We start from the raw sequence: 8,789 nt of genomic DNA, 5'->3' as shown, positions 1-8,789 counted from the left end.
AGACTTAGCACGCCCCCTCGAAGACTTAGGACGCCCCCCTCGGAGACTTATGACGCCCCCCTCGAAGACTTAAAACGCCCCCCTCGAAGACTTTGATCGCACCCTCGAAGACTTAGAATGCCCCCTCGAAATCTTAGAATCCCTTCGAAGACTTAGAATGTCCCCTCGCCCCTCGAAGACTTAGAATGCCCCCTCGAAGACTAACAACGCCCCCTCTTAGACTTAGAACGGCCCCTCGAAGACTTAGAACACCCCCTCGAAAACTTAGAACGCCCCCCTCGAAGAGTTAGAACGACCCCTAGAAGACTTAGAACGCCCCCTCGAAGTCTTAGAATGTCCCCTTCCCCCCAAGAAGACTTAGAACGCCCCCTCGAAGACTTAGAACGCCTCCACGAAGACTTAGAACGCCCCCCTCGAAGACCTAGAACGCGCCCTCGAAGACTTAGAATCCTTTCCAAGACTTAGAACGCCCCCTCGAACATTTAGAATGCCCCCTCGAAGACTTCGAATTCCCTTCTCGAAGACTCAGAACGCCCTCCTCGAAGACGTAGAACGCCCCCCCTCGAAGACTTAGAACGCCCCCCTCGAAGACTTAGAATCCTTTCCAAGACTTAGTACGCCCCTCTCGAAGACATAGAACGCCCCCCTCGAAGACATAGATAGCCCCCCTCGAAGACTTAGATCGCCCCCTCGAAGATTTAGAACGCCCCGCTCGAAGACTTAGAACGCCCCCTCGAAGACTTGGAACGCCCCCTTCGAAGACTTAGAACGCCCCGTCGAAGACTTAGAATACCCAGTCGAAGATTCAGAATGCCCCCTCGAAGACTTAGAATCCCTTCGAAGACTTAGAATTCCCCCTCGAAGATTTAGAATGCCCCTCGAAGACTTAGAACGCTCCCCTTCAAGACTTGGAACGCCTCCCCCGAAAACTTAGAACGACCCCCGAAGACTTAGAACGCCTTCCTCGAAGACGTAGAACGCCCTTCTCGAAGACATAGAACGCCCCCCTCGAATACATAGAACGGCCCCCTCGAAGACATAGAACGCCCCCCTCGAAAACATAGATCGCCCCCTCGAAGACGTAGAACGCCCCGCTCGAAGACTTAGAACGCCCCCTCTAAGACTTAAAACGCCCCCTTCGAAGACTTAGAACGCCCCCGCGAAGACTTAGAACGCCCCCCTCGAAGACTTTGATCGCCCCCTCGAAGAATTAGAATGCCCCCTCGAAGACTTAGAATCCCTTCGAAGACTTACAATGTTTCCTCCCCCCTCCAAGACTTAGAACGCCCCCTCCGAAGACTTAGAACGCCCCCCGAAGTCTTAGAATGCCACCCTCCAAGATTTAGAACGACCCTCTCGAAGACTTAGATCGCCCCCTCGAAGACTTAGAACGCCCCGCTCGAAGACTTAGAACGCCCACTCGAAGACTTGGAACGCCCCCTTCGAAGACTTAGAACGTTCCCGCGAAGACTTAGAACGCCTCCTCGAAGACTTAGAATCCTTTCCAAGACTTAGAACGCCCCCTTGAACATTTAGAATGCCCCCTCGAAGACATAGAATTCCCTTCTCGAAGACTTAGAACGCCCTCCTCGAAGACGTAGAACGCCCCCACTCGAAGACTTAGAACGCCCCCCTCGAAGACTTAGAACGCCCCCTCGAAGACTTAGAACGCCCCCTCGAAGACTTAGCACGTCCCCTCGAAGTCTTAGAATGTCCCCTTGCCCCCCAAGAAGACTTAGAACGCCCCCTGGAAGACTTAGAACAACTCCGCGAAGACTTAGAACGCCCCCCTCGAAGACTTAGAACGCGCCCTCGAAGACTTAGAATCCTTTTCAAGACTTAGAACGAACCCTCGAACATTCAGAGTGCCCCCTCGAAGACATAGAATTCCCTTCTCGAAGACTTAGAACGCCCTCCTCGAAGACATAGAACGCCCCCCTCGAAGACTTAGATCGCCCCCTCGAAGACGTAGAACGCCCCGCTCGAAGACTTACAACGCCCCCTCTAAGACTTAAAACGCCCCCTTCGAAGACTTAGAACGCCCCCGCGAAGACTTAGAACGCCCCCCTCGAAGACTTAGATCGCCCCCTCGAAGACTTAGAACGCCCCGCTCGAAGACTTAGAAAGCTTCCTCGAAGACTTAGAACGCCCTCTTCGAAGACTTAGAACGGCTCCGCGGAAACTTAGAACGCCCCCCTCGAAGACTTAGCACGCCCCCTCGAAGACTTAGGACGCCCCCCTCGGAGACTTATGACGCCCCCCTCGAAGACTTAAAACGCCCCCCTCGAAGACTTTGATCGCACCCTCGAAGACTTAGAATGCCCCCTCGAAAACTTAGAATCCCTTCGAAGACTTAGAATGTCCCCTCGCCCCTCGAAGACTTAGAATGCCCCCTCGAAGACTAACAACGCCCCCTCTTAGACTTAGAACGGCCCCTCGAAGACTTAGAACACCCCCTCGAAAACTTAGAACGCCCCCCTCGAAGAGTTAGAACGACCCCTAGATGACTTAGAACGCCCCCTCGAAGTCTTAGAATGTCCCCTTCCCCCCAAGAAGACTTAGAACGCCCCCTCGAAGACTTAGAACGCCTCCACGAAGACTTAGAACGCCCCCTCGAAGACCTAGAACGCGCCCTCGAAGACTTAGAATCCTTTCCAAGACTTAGAACGCCCCCTCGAACATTTAGAATGCCCCCTCGAAGACTTCGAATTCCCTTCTCGAAGACTCAGAACGCGCTCCTCGAAGACGTAGAACGCCCCCCCTCGAAGACTTAGAACGCCCCCCTCGAAGACTTAGAATCCTTTCCAAGACTTAGTACGCCCCTCTCGAAGACATAGAACGCCCCCCTCGAAGACATAGATAGCCCCCCTCGAAGACTTAGATCGCCCCCTCGAAGATTTAGAACGCCCCGCTCGAAGACTTAGAACGCCCCCTCGAAGACTTGGAACGCCCCCTTCGAAGACTTAGAACGCCCCGTCGAAGACTTAGAATACCCAGTCGAAGATTCAGAATGCCCCCTCGAAGACTTAGAATCCCTTCGAAGACTTAGAATTCCCCCTCGAAGATTTAGAATGCCCCTCGAAGACTTAGAACGCTCCCCTTCAAGACTTGGAACGCCTCCCCCGAAAACTTAGAACGAACCCCGAAGACTTAGAACGCCTTCCTCGAAGACGTAGAACGCCCTTCTCGAAGACATAGAACGCCCCCCTCGAAGACATAGAACGGCCCCCTCGAAGACATAGAACGCCCCCCTCGAAAACTTAGATCGCCCCCTCGAAGACGTAGAACGCCCCGCTCGAAGACTTAGAACGCCCCCTCTAAGACTTAAAACGCCCCCTTCGAAGACTTAGAACGCCCCCGCGAAGACTTAGAACGCCCCCCTCGAAGACTTTGATCGCCCCCTCGAAGAATTAGAATGCCCCCTCGAAGACTTAGAATCCCTTCGAAGACTTACAATGTTTCCTCCCCCCTCCAAGACTTAGAACGCCCCCTCCGAAGACTTAGAACGCCCCACGAAGTCTTAGAATGCCACCCTCCAAGATTTAGAACGACCCTCTCGAAGACTTAGATCGCCCCCTCGAAGACTTAGAACGCCCCGCTCGAAGACTTAGAACGCCCACTCGAAGACTTTGAACGCCCCCTTCGAAGACTTAGAACGTCCCCGCGAAGACTTAGAACGCCTCCTCGAAGACTTAGAATCCTTTCCAAGACTTAGAACGCCCCCTTGAACATTTAGAATGCCCCCTCGAAGACATAGAATTCCCTTCTCGAAGACTTAGAACGCCCTCCTCGAAGACGTAGAACGCCCCCACTCGAAGACTTAGAACGCCCCCCTCGAAGACTTAGAACGCCCCCTCGAAGACTTAGAACGCCCCCTCGAAGACTTAGCACGTCCCCTCGAAGTCTTAGAATGTCCCCTTGCCCCCCAAGAAGACTTAGAACGCCCCCTGGAAGACTTAGAACAACTCCGCGAAGACTTAGAACGCCCCCCTCGAAGACTTAGAACGCGCCCTCGAAGACTTAGAATCCTTTTCAAGACTTAGAACGAACCCTCGAACATTTAGAATGCCCCCTCGAAGACTTCGAATTCCCTTCTCGAAGACTTAGAACGCCCCCCTCGAAGACTTAGAACGTCCTCCTCGAAGACTTAGAATCCTTTCCAAGACTTACAAAGCCCCCTCGAACATTCAGAATGCCCCCTCGAAGACATAGAATTCCCTTCTCGAAGACTTAAAACGCCCTCCTCGAAGACGTAGAACGCCCCCACTCGAAGACTTAGAACGCCCCCCCTCGAAGACTTAGAACGACCCCCTCGAAGACATAGAACGCCCCCCTCGAAGACTTAGATCGCCCCCTCGAAGACTTAGAACGCCCACTCGAAGACTTGGAACGCCCCCTTCGAAGACTTAGAACGCCCCCTCGAAGACTTAGAATCCTTTCCAAGACTGAGAACGCCCCCTCGAACATTTAGAATGCCTCCTCGAAGACTTCGAATTCCCTTCTCGAAGTCTTAGAACGCCCTCCTCGAAGACGTAGAACGCCCCCCTCGAAGACTCAGAACGCCCTCCTCGAAGACTTAGAATCCTTTCCAAGACTTAGAACGCCCCCTCGAACATTTAGAATGCCCCCTCGAAGACATAGAATTCCCTTCTCGAAGACTTAGAACGCCCTCCTCGAAGACGTAGAACGCCCCCCTCGAAGACTTAGAACGCCCCCTGGAAGACTTAGAACGGCCCCCTCGAAGACATAGAACGCCCCCCTCGAAGACGTAGAAAGCCCCGCTCGAAGACTTAGAACGCCCCGTCTAAGACTTAGACAGCCCCCCTCGAAGACTTAGAATCCTTTCCAAGACTTAGAACGCCCTTCTCGAAGACATAGAACGCCCCCCTCGAAGACATAGAACGCCCCCCTCGAAGACTTAGATCGCCCCTTCGAAGACTTAGAACGCCCCGCTCGAAGACTTAGAACGCCCCCTCGAAGACTTGGAACGCCCCTTTCGAAGATTTAGAACGCCCCGTCGAAGACTTAGAATACCCAGTCGAAGATTCAGAATGCCCCCTCGAAGACTTAGAATCCCTTCGAAGACTTAGAATGTCCCCTCGCCCCTCGAAGACTTAGAATGCCCACTCGAAGACTTAGAATGCCCCCCTCGAAGATTTAGAATGCCCCCTCGAAGACTTAGAATTCCCTTCTCGAAGACTTTGAATGCCCTCCTCGAAGACTTAGAACGCTCCCCTCCAAGAATTAGAACGCCTCCCCCGAAGACGTAGAACGCCCCCCCCCGAAGAAATAGAACGCCTTCCTCGAAGACGTAGAACGCCCCCCTCGAAGACTTATAACGGCCCCCTCGAAGACATAGAACGCCCCCCTCGAAGACTTAGATCGCCCCCTCGAAGACGTAGAACGCCCCGCTCGAAGACTTAGAACGCCCCCTCTAAGACTTAAAACGCCCCCTTCGAAGACTTAGAACGCCCCCGCGAAGACGTAGAACGCCCCCCTCGAAGACTTAGATCGCCCCCTCGAAGACTTAGAACGCCCCGCTCGAAGACTTAGAAAGCTTCCTCGAAGACTTAGAACGCCCTCTTCGAAGACTTAGAACGCCCCCGCGGAAACTTAGAACGCCCCCCTCGAAGACTTAGCACGCCCCCTCGAAGACTTAGGACGCCCCCCTCGGAGACTTATGACGCCCCCCTCGAAGACTTAAAACGCCCCCCTCGAAGACTTTGATCGCACTCTCGAAGACTTAGAATGCCCCCTCGAAAACTTAGAATCCCTTCGAAGACTTTGAATGTCCCCTCGACCCTCGAAGACTTAGAATGCCCCCTCGAAGACTAACAACGCCCCCTCTTAGACTTAGAACGGCCCCTCGAAGACTTAGAACGCCCCCCTCGAAGAGTTAGAACGACCCCTAGAAGACTTAGAACGCCCCCTCGAAGTCTTAGAATGTCCCCTTCCCCCCAAGAAGACTTAGAACGCCCCCTCGAAGACTTAGAACGCCCCCACGAAGACTTAGAACGCCCCCCTCGAAGACCTAGAACGCGCCCTCGAAGACTTAGAAGCCTTTCCAAGACTTAGAACGCCTCCTCGAACATTTAGAATGCCCCCTCGAAGACTTCGAATTCCCTTCTCGAAGACTCAGAACGCCCTCCTCGAAGACGTAGAACGCCCCCCCTCGAAGACTTAGAACGCCCCCCTCGAAGACATAAATAGCCCCCCTCGAAGACTTAGATCGCCCCCTCGAAGATTTAGAACGCCCCGCTCGAAGACTTAGAACGCCCCCTCGAAGACTTGGAACGCCCCCTTCGAAGACTTAGAACGCCCCGTCGAAGACTTAGAATACCCAGTCGAAGATTCAGAATGCCCCCTCGAAGACTTAGAATCCCTTCGAAGACTTAGAATTCCCCCCTCGAAGATTTAGAACGACCCCCGAAGACTTAGAACGCCTTCCTCGAAGACGTAGAACGCCCCCCTCGAAGACATAGAACGCCCCCCTCGAAGACTTAGAACGGCCCCCTCGAAGACATAGAACGCCCCCCTCGAAGACTTAGATCGCCCTCTCGAAGACGTAGAAAGCCCCGCTCGAAGACTTAGAACGCCCCGTCTAAGACTTAGAACGCCCCCCTCGAAGACTTAGAATCCTTTCCAAGACTTAGAACGCCCTTCTCGAAGACATAGAACGCCCCCCTCGAAGACATAGAACGCCCCCCTCGAAGACTTAGATCGCCCCTTCGAAGACTTAGAACGCCCCGCTCGAAGACTTAGAACGCCCCCTCGAAGACTTGGAACGCCCCTTTCGAAGATTTAGAACGCCCCGTCGAAGACTTAGAATACCCAGTCGAAGATTCAGAATGCCCCCTCGAAGACTTAGAATCCCTTCGAAGACTGAGAATGTCCCCTCGCCCCTCGAAGACTTAGAATGCCCACTCGAAGACTTAGAATGCCCCCCTCGAAGATTTAGAATGCCCCCTCGAAGACTTAGAATCCTTTTCAAGACTTAGAATGCCCCCTCTAAAATTTAGAACGCCCCCTCTAAAATTTAGAATGCCCCCTCGAAGACTTAGTATTCCCTTCTCGAAGACTTTGAATGCCCTCCTCGAAGACTTAGAACGCTCCCCTCCAAGAATTAGAACGCCTCCCCCGAAGACTTAGAACGACCCCCCGAAGAAATAGAACGCCTTCCTCGAAGACCTAGAACGCCCCCCTCGAAGACTTAGAACGGCCCCCTCGAAGACATAGAACGCCCTCCTCGAAGACTTAGATCGCCCCCTCGAAGACGTAGAACGCCCCGCTCGAAGACTTAGAACGCCCCCTCTAAGACTTAAAACGCCCCCTTCGAAGACTTAGAACGCCCCCGCGAAGACTTAGAACGCCCCCCTCGAAGACTTTGATCGCCCCCTCGAAGAATTAGAATGCCCCCTCGAGGACTTAGAATCCCTTCGAAGACTTACAATGTCTCCTCCCCCCTCCAAGACTTAGAACGCCCCCTCCGAAGACTTAGAACGCCCCCCGAAGTCTTAGAATGCCACCCTCCAAGATTTAGAACGACCCTCTCGAAGACTTAGATCGCCCCCTCGAAGACTTAGAACGCCCCGCTCGAAGACTTAGAACGCCCCCTCGAAGACTTGGAACGCCCCCTTCGAAGACTTAGAACGTCCCCGCGAAGACTTAGAACGCCTCCTCGAAGACTTAGAATCCTTTCCAAGACTTAGAACGCCCCCTCGAACATTTAGAATGCCGCCTCGAAGACTTCGAATTGCCTTCTCGAAGACTTAGAACGCAATCCTCGAAGACGTAGAACGCCCCCCCTCGAAGACTTAGAACACCCCCCTCGAAGACTTAGAATCCTTTCCAAGACTTAGAACGCCCGATTGAACATTTAGAATGCCCCCTCGAAGACATAGAATTCCCTTCTCGAAGACTTAGAACGCCCTCCTCGAAGACGTAGAACGCCCCCACTCGAAGACTTAGAACGCCCCCCTCGAAGACTTAGAACGCCCCCTCGAAGACTTAGAACGCCCCCTCGAAGACTTAGAACGTCCCCTCGAAGACTTAGAACGCCCCCCTCGAAGACTTAGAACGCCCCCCTCGAAAACTTAGAACGCCCCCCTCGAAGACTTAGATCGCCCCCTCGAAGACTTAGAACGCCCCGCTCGAAGACTTAGAACGCTTCCTCGAAGACTTAGAACGCCCTCTTCGAAGACTTAGAACGCCCACGCGGAAACTTTGAACGCCCCCCTCGAAGACTTAGCACGCCCCCTCGAAGACTTAGGACGCCCCCCTCGGAGACTTATGACGCCCCCCTCGAAGACTCAAAACGCCCCCCTTGAAGACTTTGATCGCACCCTCGAAGACTTAGAATGCCCCCTCGAAGACTAACAACGCCCCCTCGAAAACTTAGAACGCCCCCCTCGAAGAGTTAGAACGACCCCTAGAAGACTTAGAACGCCCCCTCGAAGTCTTAGAATGTCCCCTTCCCCCCCAAGAAGACTTAGAACGCCCCCTCGAAGACTTAGAACGCCCCCACGAAGACTTAGAACGCCCCCTCGAAGACTTCGAACGCGCCCTCGAAGACTTAGAATCCTTTCCAAGACTTAGAACGCCCCCTCGAACATTTAGAATGCCCCCTCGAAGACTTCGAATTCCCTTCTCGAAGACTCAGAACGCCCTCCTCGAAGACGTAGAACGCCCCATCTCGAAGACTTAGAACGCCCCCCTCGAAGACTTAGAATCCTTTCCAAGACTTAGAACGCCCCTCTCGAAGACATAGAACGCCCCCCTCGAAGACATAG

This window comes from Stegodyphus dumicola, chromosome 10 (assembly GCF_044657685.1).
Source record: "Stegodyphus dumicola isolate Sdum_Otavi_A_Nest chromosome 10, ASM4465768v1".
NCBI lineage: Eukaryota > Metazoa > Arthropoda > Arachnida > Araneae > Eresidae > Stegodyphus > Stegodyphus dumicola.
The sequence above is the reverse complement of the archived record's forward strand: the minus strand, read 5'-3'. Positions refer to the sequence as shown.